Raw genomic sequence first — 15,307 nt, 5'->3', positions numbered from 1 at the left:
CTGCAGCTTATTGGGGAAGGAGGTTTTATAGAAAGAGATAAGAGTGAGGTGCAAATATTTAGTCCTCATGTTGTCTTTTTTGGAGAAGGGCACTTACCATGTTGACCTTGTTCTGACCAGCTGTTCAGTTTGTTGACTTGGCAATTATTTCACACTTCTGTTTGTTTGTTCTACTTTAATGAGATGATTAGGCCTGAAGCAGTCATCAGATTCAGTGGGTACCTGGGAACTCAGCCTACTGCCTCCACAAAGGGCAGGTGAGACAGGATGTAGGGGTGAAGGCACAGGATTGAGCATAGGGCACTCCATCCTGAATGAGAAGGTTCATTCATTACTGTGTTTCTGAAACATGTCTCTGGAGAGCTCAGAGTGAGGGAGTGTGAGGAGAGCTGGGACTGTCCCCTCTGATGCTTGGCCTGGCCACGTGACCTCTTTGAGCCTCAGTTGTATCACCTGCAAAACAGTGATACTGATGACTTCTGCTCCTCAAGCCTTGGGAGGGTTGAATACACTAAATTCCTGTAGTCAGCATGTGTTAACTAAGCAACTACTGTATTCAGACACTGTGCCAGGACCTGGGACTATAGCAATGAAAATACCAAAGTTCCTTCTCCCAGAGAATTCACATTCTATACATAAAATGGGCAGTAAGTCAGATGGTAAGGAAGGCCATGGAGGAAACATATGTCATGGGCAGTGGATAGAGAGTGCCAGGTGGAGTGGGTGGAATTAACATTTGCTTAAAGCTACTAGGAATGGTGACATCTGAACAAAGCCCTAAAGAAGGTGAGGAAGCAAGTTAAGTTGTTATCCGAGGGAAGAGTGTTCAAAATAGAGGGAACAGCAGATGCAAAGAGAAGAAATATGTGGGAAAATACGTTATGAATAATAAAGCATTGTTTAAATATAAGTTGTTATTCTTATAACTCTTAAATCCCCCTAGTGGGATAGCAGAAACTGAGCTCTTCATCAATGCATATTCCTGTCTCTCAGTGCTACAGAAACCTCTTATAGATTCATATCAAGCCTTAGCATTTCATGGAACTCCTTAGAGAAAGGCATGGGGATCTCTTTGTGATTTCATTGTTCCTGTTATTAACCATTTCCGAGGCCACGTGAACCACCAAAAAAAAAAAAAAAAAAAAAAAAAAAAAAAAAAAAAAAAGAAGAAGAAAGAAAGAAAAGAGAAAAAAGAAAGAGGAAAAAGCTTTGCTGGGTGTTTTAAAATTTTTTTTCTAGTTTTCACTTGTTGATACAGGAATGGCAAAGTCGACCTACCTGGTATGAAAAAAATGCACATTCCTACTGACATTTAGAAATGACTCTGAGAGATTCAGACAAAAGGTTCTCTAGAACCACGTGCAAGATGTTTCAAAGATTCTTCTTGGGAAAAGCATTTTTCAGAATTGCTGTTTTTCAGAGCTGGTATTGAGAGGCCTCAGCTGAGGCAGGTAGGAGAGTTAACAAGCAGAATTGATAATGATAGGTAGGAAAATTGATTGTCAGTTAAGATATCATAGGAATGTCAGCAGGGAGATCTGTATGGGGAGATGGAGAATGGGAGGTTGGAATTGGTTGGAAGAGTAAATAGAGATGGGCCGTAGTCAGGGAAAATACTCCAGCTCCTGGCATAGACAGTACTACCTGAGGCTGGGGGTGCAGCTCAGACATATCCTACTCTAGGACTCCAGAGACAAGGGGTCTTTCTGATTTTATTATTTCTAGGCTACTTCTCACTTTCCAACCTTAAATGGATTCAGGGCTTGTAAAAAGCATTAGCCAACATTGCTAAGCCTGGTGTTCTCTGCTCAGCCCCAGGATGAGCATGTTATTCCAGGTAACTTTGCTTCCAGGTTTTCCATGACTGGTAGCAAAGATAATCTTGTTCTATAGCCTCTTTTTGTTGAACTTAAAAGAACCTGTGGGCCAAAAGTCACATTATACAAAGGAGAAAGTTCAATACCATGAGAGGGAAAGTGGTTTTGCCCAGGTCTCACAGGGATTTGGTGGAAAAGTCAGGACTAAAGCACAGGTCTTGATTCCATGTTCAAGACATTTCTATCATTTATGCTACCCAAGATGCCTACCCCATGTTTAATACTTCTGATTTATTGAATGGCCAGTTCGTCAATGATTTACCCAATAAACTTCCTTCTGGCTCATCTTCAAATGATAGCTATACGTACCTCTAGGATCATTGGATTTTAAATTCTTTGGAGAAGCAGGTCAATCAAAGTTGATGGGATGAATTAAAGAGGCACCAAATAAAGCAGGAATTGGAAGACTTGAGCTCATGTCCTGACTGACCACATTCCGGCTATGGGGTTTGGGATAAGGTATAGAATGATCGACACGTGGAAGGTGTTTCATGGCTCCTTAAGCCAGTTCCTCCTCCTTTCACACAAGTCTTCTGGTCTTGGGATGCCTTGGGATTCCCATTGAGGGCAACTCTGATTGTTGGAAAGGTCAATCTTATGCCAATCCAAACTTATAAATTCTTCTAATATTACTTTTCTGAACCTTAGTTTCCTTATCAGAAAATTGGGGTTTATAAACCAGCCCACTCTGCCTCTCTGATGGGGTACTAGTGATGGTTCATAATGAGATACAATTAAAGCAAAAAAGAAAAAAAAACATGGTGATGTAGCAAAAAGTGGGCTGGAAATTACTGCTAATTAGTGAGAGACTAAAAGTCTCTTTGAACTTCAATTCCCTGCTTTATCAAATAGAAATAGAAATATATGCCCCTTGCTTTGTCAGGATTTTTGTTGGGATCCAACCAAAAAAGTATGAAAAACAGGCAACATGAAAGGACATTACATTCAGAACCAGAAAACTTAGCTTCTGGGTTCTACCATTTAATCATTGTACATTTATGCAGAAATACTTTAAACTCTCTGAGTCTGTATCTCCCCGAATTTGTAAGGCAGAGGTGGTAATACCTTTTTTCCATTTGAAAGTTTGTGAAAATCAATTGAGATCACTGATTTATGATCTGTGCACCATCACTCTGGGTGCATGTGAGAGGTTATTGCTATTCCTGTGTGGGTGTCAGAGAGCCCATGCCTTCCTGCCACACCCCTCAACATGCCATGGTCTGCCAGGGACTCTCAGCCCTGGAGCCTCATATGATCAAGAGAGGGAGATCTTTGCTGGTGTCTGAATGCCATGAACATCTCAGGTAAGCCTTGGGAGTACTTAAGGCTGAATACTCACTTGTCTTTTGAAGAACAAAAGGCAGTATTCCATTCTGGCCCCATTTGTGATGAATTAAAAAGTATGGAATAGACAAGTCAGTTTTCCTCTGGGTCTTAGCCACAATCTTGCCTATTCATAATGAAGGCCTTTTAGCCAGCACTAGGACAAGATTCAGACTTCAGCTCTTCTGCACTCATTGGATTAAAAATGTCATAGCTAGAAGCAACCTTTGATCATCTATTCAACCTCTTTGATTGTGTAGATGTGGATTCTAAGGCCCAAGGGAATTCTTGCCCCAGCATAGATAGTAGATAATGACGTAGCTAGGCCTAGAATTCAAGGTTCCTATCTCTGAGTACAGTACTCTGTGATTAACACCATACTGTTATACCTCAACAAATTTAGAAGGCCCACTATGCATTAGACACCTGGGTCAGACTTTTTGAGTTAATCAATATGTAATCAGGTAACTCTAGTCCAAGAAAATCTCTATACCACACCGCTTTGGAGAGAATTCTATCTTTCCAAAAGCTTTCTTTGTGTAATTTAGGCCAAATTTCGCATTCTTTCAGCTTGTTTCAACTTCTCTAAAATTGAAACATTCATGCATTTATTTACTTATTAACTATTTAACACCTACCTACTTCCTCCTCCCCTCCTCCTCTTCCTCCTCCTCCTTGCCTCCTCCTCTTCCTCCTCCTCCTCCTTCTTCTTCTTCTCCTCCTCCTCCTCCTTCTTCTTTGTCTTCTTCCATCTTCTTCTAACACAAAGATCTTTTTCCTTTTTGCATATGAACAAACTCTTGGAGTTTCATGGGAACCATCCAAAACCCATTGCTTACTATAGCCTTCCCTGGATCCAGTGCAAAGACTTATCCTTCTCATCTTAGGGCAAGTGATCTGCTACAAAATTTGTTGATGATTCTGCTAAGCTAGTTCTAGGTTCCCCAGTTGACCTCATGGTTCTTCCTTCAGGGCAAACATTATTAGTGACTGAGAATATAACTCTTTTCAGCTAGCTGGTTAACCTTTGGTGAAATTCTATTACTCTGTCCCTCTCACATTACTACTCATTGCTGCCAACATCCAGAATCCTGCCACTCTCCTTCCTCAACCAGAAGAAGGGGAGTCTCATGATTATCTTACCTCAGTGAGGAAACTCAGTATACCTTACTCAGACTGAATCATTAGAGTCTCCTACTGAGAACTCCAACCTCAAAACTAAAGGATGGACCATACCTCGAAACTAAAGCTAGAAGTTATCAAGCATCATATACTATCACTAATTTAAGCTCCTCTTTATAGTACAATCCTCTACCTGAGGTTAAATCAGCCCAGGTGGCAGAATTTACTGCATTTATTAGAGTTTGTCATCCAGCCAATGACTAGACAGTAAATATATATATATACAGATAGCAAATGTGCTTCTGGAGTAGAACATGACTTTGGGATGCTAGAAACCAGACCATACTACACAGTGAGTTAGGCAACTTTTAGATGCTCCCTCCTTCCTAGAGAGGTGGCTATTATAAAGGCTGAGATCCATGCAAAAAAAGATAATGTTGAAGCTACCAGAGAACACAGCACGAGGGTTCCTAAGTCATCTTGAGATCACTGGGTAAGGCCTCTTGAAGGTGGAGAGGCTTGAGTTCAATCTTAAAGGATGTATACGAGTTAGCAACTGGGATGGCGCAGATGGTGTGGGTAGACTTTTAAGGACAGGAAAAAACAGAAAGGCAAGAGGTAGATTCATGTATTCAGAGAACTGAAAGAATGAGTGGGAAAGAAGGAGGAATAGTGAGGGATGAGGCTGAGGAGCTGGTTAGGGATCAGCCCTTGGAGGGCTTTATGCTCTGGGCAATGAGAAGGAGCCAGGGATTTATTTCAAGCTGAGGAATGACAGATTTGATTTGATCTTCAGAAGGTAACTGTGGCAGCTTTGTGAAGAACAGGAGGCAGACAGGTCTTGATTAACTCTGCTTGTCATCCTACACCAAGCTCATGGGAGATCATGAGAGACGATGAGAGACCACTTGATAAACAGTCTCTCTTTAGAAAAGAGATAGGTGCCATTACTTTTATTATATACTATGACCTTCAGAGTGGAGACTTGATAAAAGAATAAAATAACTTAAAAGGTAGTTGGCCAAAGAGAAAGGAGAGAGGGAGGGAGGGAGAAAGGAGGGAGGGAGGTGGGAAGAGTTCGGGGGAAAAGTGCTTGGTGTCAAACAGTGTTTAAAATATTCTCTTTGCATCACACTAGCTGTTAATTGGCACCAACCACTGAGGGCCTGATTGATCCCAGCAAGGATCCAGCAAAACAGATAATTTCTTACAAGCAGCTGAAATTCATGAACCCTGCAGGGTCCCACACACCAAAGCTTTGTTGTTGCTGAGGACCCAGGCTTCCTTCAAGGGACAAATATCCAGGGGGGCAGGCTTTTTTTTTAATGCAGATTTTATTCACAGAGTTAATGCCAGTGGTCTTACTGGGTAGATTAAAACAGAGCAAAGAGCTGGGCTACCAACCGACTTGTTATAAATTAACTCTTAAAGTAATGGGCTCATTAAAGAGATGTCAAGTCTGAAGGATGTGCACAGAAAACCTAATTTTGGATTAAGGGCTTGATTCATAAATAGCTGTCTGCTGTCCACTCAGGGTTTATATTATACTCTATAGTAGCTTCTCTTTTAGGACCAGGACTAAAAGGGTTCCCTCCAGACCTTCTGGGCATTTACATGGGTGAGGACACAAGCTGTGGGGGGGGGGGGGGGGGTGGGAGGGGTGAGGGAGCCTACATTTTTTGAGAAGCTACTGTTTATTTGCTAAGTACTTCGTCCCCCGTACTTTTTCCTCCCAGAAATGCTATCAGGGTAAAGAATATCATTCCTCTTTTTCAGATGTGAAAACTCCAAACAAAGAAAAAAAAAAGACTACAAAGTATGTCCAAAATTTTACAGCTGGTAAGAGCTTTGGAGAGGCAGCTGGGCCCCAGGGCTACAGAGCTTCTGACTTAAAGCATGGTTTTGGCTACTCTTAGAATTACTTTTACTGACATTGGCATGGCACAATAAAAGCATTTTATTTATTGGAAGTGTGTTGATAGTGTACGCAGCAGTGTGATTTTGATGAGCATCCACAAAAGGAAATGTTCAATGCTGGGATATGCGATACTGCTTCTGGAAGCAGTAGGCATGGGTTCTGTATTTGTGGCTGATGTTATGCTGAATTTCTTCTCTGCACCTTGGTATATCAACCAGAAAGCTGCAGGACTAATGTGTAGAACTGTAGCCACAAAACCAGCTCAGAATGGTCCTATCCTGTTTAGCAAGATGCTGAGTTGCTTTTCAGAGACAACAGACCAAAACTGCAAGTCATGCAGCAGAAGCATGCACAGAGGAGAGAACCTGGACCTCCGGCTTCACCTGGAACCAAAGTCTCCCCGTTGTCCCCCTTCGAACAAAAATGAAACAAACAAACAAACAAACAGGCCATAACATGGGAACCCTGTCAGAAGCCAAGGGTCCATCATCCAGGAAAGTCTGGTGTTGATGCCCCATTAATATAAATGGCCAAATTCCAAAGTCCTCTAGTTAAAACTTGCCCCACCAGCATTTCTGCATATTTGTTCCCCTTAACCTAAACCAGTGAGCAAGATGGATTTCAGGTACCACTAAGTTTTGCATCTTCTCATTTGGTGCCTTCTCCATCAGTAAACATTTCCTTACTCCAAACTCTGAAGGCTTGAATTTTGGCCTATTGAAGCGTCAGGCACAGAGACTTTGGTTTCAGTAACACGACGTTCGCATCTGTGTCAGATTGCACAGAACACAGGGTATGCTTTGTGGGTGCCAACCCTACTCTGATTTTCCCTTATCATATTATATTTCCCCCTCTTCTGCTTTCCTGATCGATCTACTTTAATAACAACAATAACGATAATAAAAATCTCTCCTTGTTCTTATTGTGTGGGTCTCTCTGCCTTGTTTTTCTCTTGGTTTGTTTAACCTGATACATACTGTTCCTTCTGGGCTGCTTCCTCACACTGTGCCCCCAGGGCAGGCTGTGGGTATGCACACATGGGTGCAGTGTCCTCGGATCTTCCAGGTCGATCCATAGTAAATGCTGACAAATCCTTCTCAGGTTAGTTAGTGACTCTGACAAATACCGCATGCTGTCGAAGAAGTGAAATAATGAAATAAAAATATTTGGATGTTTGCTCTTCATGATGTGAAACTGAGTTATTGATATTTTTTATCTTTGTACATCATTTAGTAACATGTAGAACCGTACCTTTTAAAAAGACTGACAGAAACTGCCTTGTTAATTTGGCATGGAAATTGATAAGCCCTGGCCTTGTAGTCCATTAGGGAGACAGATAAATTATGATACTGTGAAAAGCAAAATTCAACCGAGAAAATTTTAAAAATTTTATTGGCTTTATTCAATGATTCATGAATTGGGCAACAACTAGTCCAGCAGATAGAAAGGAGTTCTGAGGACTTGTGCAAAGTAAAAGAGGTTTACCTGCAGAAGGAAGTGGGCGCAAGACCGAACAAAGCAGGGTGGCTATTGCAAGGTCACCTTCCTTTAGGGGATGGCAGGGGCCTAGGAGGCAGATGACCCAGTGAGTGCTGACTAGGGGATTTTTGATTCATTTGTTTTGAGACTCCATTTCTGGGAGAGGTTGAAACTGTAATCTCAGTTTGGTGACTCCATTTGGGGACTGTTGTTTTGTTTTTAACAATACAGAAAGGTGCCAGAATATGACACCTCAAAATATGACTCTTTAGCATATGGGTTATTTTGAGCTAAGAAAACAGAGTCAGAAAATATAGGAAAAGCACTTTACCTCCTCCCAACTACCTAAAAAGAAGAGTATAAACTTCCCCTTTTGTAAGTGAAATTTATATTTATAAAGGAAATTTCCATTTGTAAAGATGTCTTCCTTGTTACTCTGGGAGACAAATCTCATCACCTGAGAGAATCTTATCTGTGTAATATAGCAAACCTTATTTATCATACATTTCCTCTCCCCTCTTTCCTTAACTTCCCTCAAAAGCCTCAAACCTGCCCTGACTGGTGTGGCTCAGTTGACTGGAGCGCAGTCCTACAATTGAAAGGTTGTGGGTTCAATTCCTGTCAGGGCACATATCTAGGTTTTTAGTTTGATTCCTGGTCTGGTTGCTCACAATCTCTTGTATGATCCCTGGTATGGGCATATACAGGAGGCAACCAATAGATGCTTCTCTCTTGCATCGATGTTTCTTTCTCTCCATTCCTCTCTCTCTTAAAAGCAATGAAAAAATGTCTTTGGGTGAGGATGAAAAAAGAAGCCCCAAGCTCCCTTTTCCTTTGTTTATAGCCAAGATGTTATACAAGCCTTAATTTTCTAGCCTGCTCCTTGGGCCACAGTGTGTGTGTGTGTGTGTGTGTGTGTGTAAAAACTCCTGTGTATATGTATGTAATTAAATTTGTTTTTTCTCTTGTTAATCTGTTAAATGTTTGATTTGAGGGCTCAGCCATTGAAGTTAGAATGGTAGAGGAAAAAGGATTTTTCCTTCCTTATGAAGCAAGTAAAGCAATTAAAATAAAATTTTAGTGACACGGTGAAATTGGAAAAGACACCAGTGTTTGGGCTGCCAGTCGCTATTGAACCCAACAAGCAATGACAGTAATTGAATCTTTATGGGTGCTTTATTCAAATGTCTGGCGATCTGAGAAGATGGAGGGTCCATACCCTAACAGACCATCTTCCCTTCTTTTTCCAGGCCAGACTTTTTATAACAGGGAATAAACAAGGTGCAGTGAGGGCTTTGAGATTCAGGGAGGATTAGGCAACATTCCTGTCCTGGGCAGTTAGCTGTTCCCAGGGGCAGATGGTCATCTGTCTCTCCCTGGAACACAAAGGCCAGGATGCCTCATTTGTCCCCAGGTGGTAATCTTTAGCAGTGCCCCAGAAGCTCGGTTGTTTTCCCAGGAGGCAGGATGTGCCTTATCTATCTGTAGTTTCTGAAACAAAATCTTTAACATATACATTACTTGCTAGGCTGATAACTTTTTACCTTAAACTAAATTTTTCCAACTCTTGAGCCCCTATCAACAGGATCACAAATTTCTAATTTACATCACTTTTTCACATATGTTGCTTTATTTGATCCCCACAATAACACAATCAGGTGGCAATGCCAGGAATAGAAATCCCATTTCACAGGCCAAGAAAGTGAGGCACAGAAGCTGCATCATGGCAGAGAGTTAAATCAAAGCATTTTCTCTCTTATAGTGCTCACTGGTGGTTGGGTGGAAAGAAAGGGATTCTTTTATGTTTGAACCTAGGAAAGCAATCAAGAGACTAAAAACTGGATAAGAGAACACCAACAAAACAGTTTGGCTTAATAGCAGATTAATTTCAAGTGTCAGGTATTGTGCTGTCCTCACAGTGCAGATCAATTTCTGAGAAAATCTGAGCAAAAAGACCACCTGGCTTCTGTGAAATAGGTTTGATCTTTTGCATCTTGCTTCTCTCTAGACCTTTCTCACGGAGTAGGCACCACTTATAATTGTTCCTCCTTACGTTTATAGGTGACTTGTTCAGTCTTGGTGACATTGCTGTTATAAATAGCAAAAGGGCAATTATTACTCCCCTCAACGCTTTTGAGTTAGCACCCTCCCAGAACATTCAGTTACAGAACTTTCATTTCAAAGGAAATGCCATCAATACAAAATAGTTATTTAATTTCCAACCAGCCTGAGAGCTTTCCTATGCAAGTATGAATTATACTTGCATAGGAAAGTATAGTGAATTATATATTAATCATTAAAAAAATAAAGCAATTGAGTTAGGAAACTGCCAAAGAGGAAAGAAAACCCAACCATTCTTCATATCAAAAAGTGTACATTTCAAGGAGATCTTAACAAATGAGCTCTTTTTACTGCCCCCCCCCTCTCCCGGGCACAACAAGTGCACATGCTGAGAAGGCTTGTGGCCTTGTGCAGCCCACCCCCACCCAAATCTTGTTGTGAAATAGAAGAAGCATGAACCAGGTGGGGCAGAAATTTTGTGAATTTGGAGCAAGACTTTGAGATTGACTGAGATAGACTCTGGTTGTCAGTCAATAATCCCGGGGAAATGAGAATCCTGTGGAAATGGGAATCCTGTACTAATCACATCAGAATTAGGTAAAACTGCCACTCCCTAGAGTGTCCATGTTGTCTTCACCAAAATTCTCTCTGCCAAAGAATACTACTGGTTTTGACATCAGGCTGCTGTGAAAACACAAGTTGTAAAGCTTGCTAAAGCAGCTAACTACCCTGGGACGTTTTATTTACTCTAGCAAGCGTTAAGGGGAAAAAAATCAGTTTTGAAGTTGTCATTGTGGGCTTGTCAGGGAGGGGAAAATTTCCTCATTTCCCCTCTTGAGCTCTTGTGGCTGGACTAATATCAAAATCGACACAAGATAGATCAAGAGGAGAAAAACCAATTTAATTTGTGCACGCAGAGATCATAAAATTGATACTCAGAGAGGAACCAAAAAGCAGGCAGCTTGTATATCTTTTTAGATAAAGAAACAATAAATTTGTGAAGATTTGACAGGACAAAGAAACTTGGGTCTGGGTGGTCATTAGTGAAGAATCTAAGCAGAGTTTGTGCTCGGGTAGTAAATTAGGAGAAAAGTAACAGAGTTTGTCTGTATAGGCTTCCTTGCCCTAAACTTTCTAACTCTGGTGATAAGATGTCTCTCTCAGCCTGCAGCGCAGGGAGGACGCCTTTCACAGGGAGATTTATTTCCTGCACTCAGGGAGACAAAGGACATTTCAAGTGTCCTTGCACAGGCTACTTTTCAAGGATCTTTAATTCAAAATAATCAATATGCCAAACTGGCATATTTTGGGGTGGGCCGTCCTGGGCCCCAACAGGCCACTAAGGATATTTTGTTAACTCTGTAATTGGTGAATTTAAAATTTGGTTAATTTTTAACAGACTTTCAGGGAGTTTCAACAGAGGCAGTTTTAGCCTATCATTGGACTTCTTCCCCAAACTCTGTGCTGTCACCTGAGGAAAAGCCACCCTAGCTTGATTGGTAGTTATCTTCTTCTAGGCATTTCATGAGAAGTGATGCTCATCATTCAGTCATACTGCAGGGAGGACATAAATCTCCAGTAACACCTGAGGACCGGGTCATATAATTGATGGGAGCAGGTGCTCGTGCACATTCCAGCTCAGTCCCCTCAGAAAGCAACCAAACACTAAAGGGAGAGCCTTTACCCGCCATTGCTATTCACGAAACTTTCAATGAGCCCAACTTCTCATTTGTAATAATTTCACCAAATACTGGGAATAGTTTGTTCTTAGAGGACTTCAAACTGATATTGAATGAACACCTAAGGACTCTGACTCAAGGGACCAACTGTAAGCTTCCCTCCACCCTGGATGTCTTATTATAACGTTATCCTGTGATTTTGTGTTCTAATTCTGTTCTTTACTGAGTTAATATGAATAAGTAGATTGGAAAGCCCTCTTCAGCTTGAGAACTGTGTGGTTGTTCTGTTCTTTTATAACAGTAGAAATGATTGGCTACCTGGTAAGCTCCTAGCACACATTTCATGTTCACCTTGGCACAACTGATACTCTCTTTCTCCACAGAAGCTCAGCAGCTTCTTCACAAGAACTATTGATATAATTAATATCTTTTTTAAGATCTCCAGGATTGAAAATATAAAAGATTCTTTTCATGTGCTTTCAGTATAAATAAGGGCTTCTTCAGTTTTATAAGATTTTAATTATCAATATAAGCTTAGGCCAGATAATGTGGAATATAGAGAAAACAAACAAAATTTGGCCCAATTTTATCATCATGAATCAGCTGTGAGGGCTCATCTATCTTGTTCATACAATACCCATAGTACCTAGAACAGTGCCAAGTACACAGAATGGGCTTAATATTGTTTGGTAAAGGAGTGAATTAATTATAATTTTGATGGATTTTATTCCTCCCCTTTTCCTCATACACATTTTTTTGTGGTTACAGTTCATGATGCTTATGTTGGCGTTTGTACTTTGATTTTTCTTTGTTTATTTACCCTTATATAAAGTATGTTCTTTTGGGCCGTAGAATTCTCTTAATCATTGTTCATAATGAGTGACTAATACAGGAAGCACATTCTAACATTGCTGCCTTAAAGTTGAGCGTGCTGCTTAAGAAATAGCATTTTCTTACCCCTGCAGGTACTCACACATTGGCTGGATGTTTAATGATCAGATATGACTTTTATGAGATAGATTGCTCTAAGACCACTTTCCAGTCTACTACTTAGGAACTTCAAGGACAGGTCATTTTGCAAAGCTAATAGGCTTTCATAACACATGGCTATCTTGAATCAAAACTTTTCCAAGAACCACTCTTCCCACTCATGTATTGTGCTCCTCGGTACCCATTACTACCTAAGCTTAAGGTGTAAATCTGAAAAATAATGGGGCTTTACTTCTTGGAAATAGCCATTTTTTCAGAATTTCCATTCAATTAATAAGTAATAAGCAAGTTCCTATGTGTTGGGTGCATTTTGAGATGACTAAACCTCAATCTCTGATCCCACAGAATTCAGTTAATAATTACTAATGCTGTATGATGCATTGGGCATACAAGGATAAAAATATGCCCTTTCTGTTGTAGAACTCAGAAAAGGTGATAGGAGGAGGGAGTGGGGGGATTGACGTATATGCAAATAACCAGGAGGAAATGAGGTCAATGATACAGAAGAGATGTGTAGAAGGGGTGGCCTTGGCACGTAGAGGGCAAAGCTAATCTGCATAGTGAAATGGTATTGAGGCCAGGAAGCTAAGACACATAGACTGACAACTTTTAATGACACAGAAAGGGTTAAATGTGTTAAAAGAAGACAGAGAAAATGTGGCAGTTCATCTATGTGAAAGAGAAGGGCTTTCCCTGCCAAGAGGATTCCTGTGGGACTGGACATCCAACCATACCTTGACAAGTGGGTGTGGGAATGGAGAAAGGATTCTATTATGTTAGAAAAAATTTAGCAACTTGTGCCTGTGTTGAGATTCCTGGAACAAGGTGTTTGTTTTTGTTTAGTGGTTTAACTTTTTATTTGTTTATGACATTTTAATAACCAGAGAAAAGATTCATAGCATGGCCAGCACACCCTGAAGTTCCAGTGGCAGGTTGGGAATGTGTAAGTCTCACTGGTCCACCCTCAACTAAGATCTCTTCACCTGGGAGCTGAGCCAGCTGACCTGCCATCGACACTGAGACTGTCCAGTGTGTCTTCACTACTCTTGGGTGTTTATCAGCCCCTCATTCACTTTGTCTAAGTACCTCTCTGACAGAGGGCATGCAATGGCATTTCTGTTCATTTGGGACATACCTGTTACACATTCAGGTGGAAAGCCAATAGCTGTCTTGAAAAATTCAGAAAGTCTGTGGGCCTCAAGAACAAAAGGTCTTTTCTTTTCTCTGGGAGGAAAGAGGTAAACCCTGGAGGAAAAAGAGAAACTCCTCAGAAAGGGAAGAACATGTTCCACCATGGAGCAACAGCCATAGACAGCCATGGCAGGGAGTGCTTTCCAAGAAGGTCCACTTCAAGTATGTATCACACAGGTGAGGGTATGGAGGGTCCCAACAGAAAGTGGCTTGCATAGATGTGGTTCATGCTAGGCCAGAAGACTGAATGTACTAAAGGAGGCATTGAATTTGGAAGCAGAAAACCTAGGTCTTAGTCTTCTGATTCCATATTAGTTAAGATACTAAAGATTAAAAAGTAATAAGAGCAAATGTATTTAAGATTTTAGTGTGCTGGGCTCTGTGGTGAGTGCCTTTATATACATTAATAGTTTTTATTCCATTTTAGTCTTTGTAGCAACTTTATAAAATAAGGACTATTATAATCCCTATTTTAGAGTTGATTCATGAAAATACCTCTAGGAGATAAAAGCATCTTTATCTGAAATAGAGGGTAATAGTCCTAGTGAACTTCCCAGGATCTTTGGAAGGTTTATATGGGATTAAATCTGTGAAGCCATTTTGGAAATGGTAACATGCCACACATATTGCACTACATGAGAGACTACAGTTTTTCCCATGTTTTTCTTCTCTACCTGAACTGAGCTCCTATAAGGTAAATGGCATGAAAGCATCACTGCAAAGAAATCAGATGTAAGAGATCCACCTCCTCCCTCAAAGACTGACCATCCACTAGAAGTATGACACCTGGGTGAATGCAGAGTAAGGAAGAAGGAGTAAACATCAGGAGGATGAGTCTAATACGATACTACAGAAGATCATGTTATCCACAGAGATAAGTTTACTTCTTATTTTAGAATTTGGATAGATTTTATTTCTTTTTCTTACCTAATTACTCTGACTAGGGCTTTTAGCATTATGTTGAATAGAAGTGGCAAATGTGGGCATCCTCACCTTATTCCAGATTTATAGGAAAAGCTTTCAGGTTTTTTTATCATTGAATATGCTATGGTTGTGGGCTTTTCATATGTGGCCTGTGTTGTGTTGAGATACACAATTTTTTGAGAAGTTTAATCATGAAATAATGTTGAATTTTGTCAAATGTCTTTTTTCATCTATTGAGATGACCTTGTGGTTTTCCTCCTTTATTTTGTTAATGTGGTTTATCCTTGCATCCCACACGAAAATCACAGTCATGGTGCATGATCCTTTTAATATGCTGTTGAATTTGGCTAGCTAGTATTTCACTGAAGATTTTTGCATTAATTTTCAATAGAGTTGTTTACCTGTGGTTTCCTTTTCTTGTGGTGTTTTTCTCTAGTTTTGTTATCAGGTTGATGCAGACCTCATAAAATGCATTTGGAAGTGTTCCCTGTTCTGTTTTTTGTGGAAGAGTTTTAAAAGGGTTGGTATTAATTCTTAAAAATGTTCGGTAGAATTCACCTGTGGAGTCATCTGGTCTTGGGCTTTTCTTTGCTGGGAGTATTTATTTATTTAATTTATTTATTTAATATATTTTATTGATTATGCTATTACAGTTGTCCCATTTCTCCCCTTCACTCCCCTCCCCCCTGAAAACCTGCTCTCACCCACATTCCCCCCTTTAGTTCATTTCCATGTGTCTTAAG

Source organism: Phyllostomus discolor, chromosome 2 (genome assembly GCF_004126475.2).
Source record: "Phyllostomus discolor isolate MPI-MPIP mPhyDis1 chromosome 2, mPhyDis1.pri.v3, whole genome shotgun sequence".
Taxonomy (NCBI): domain Eukaryota; kingdom Metazoa; phylum Chordata; class Mammalia; order Chiroptera; family Phyllostomidae; genus Phyllostomus; species Phyllostomus discolor.
This window is presented reverse-complemented; position numbering follows the sequence as displayed.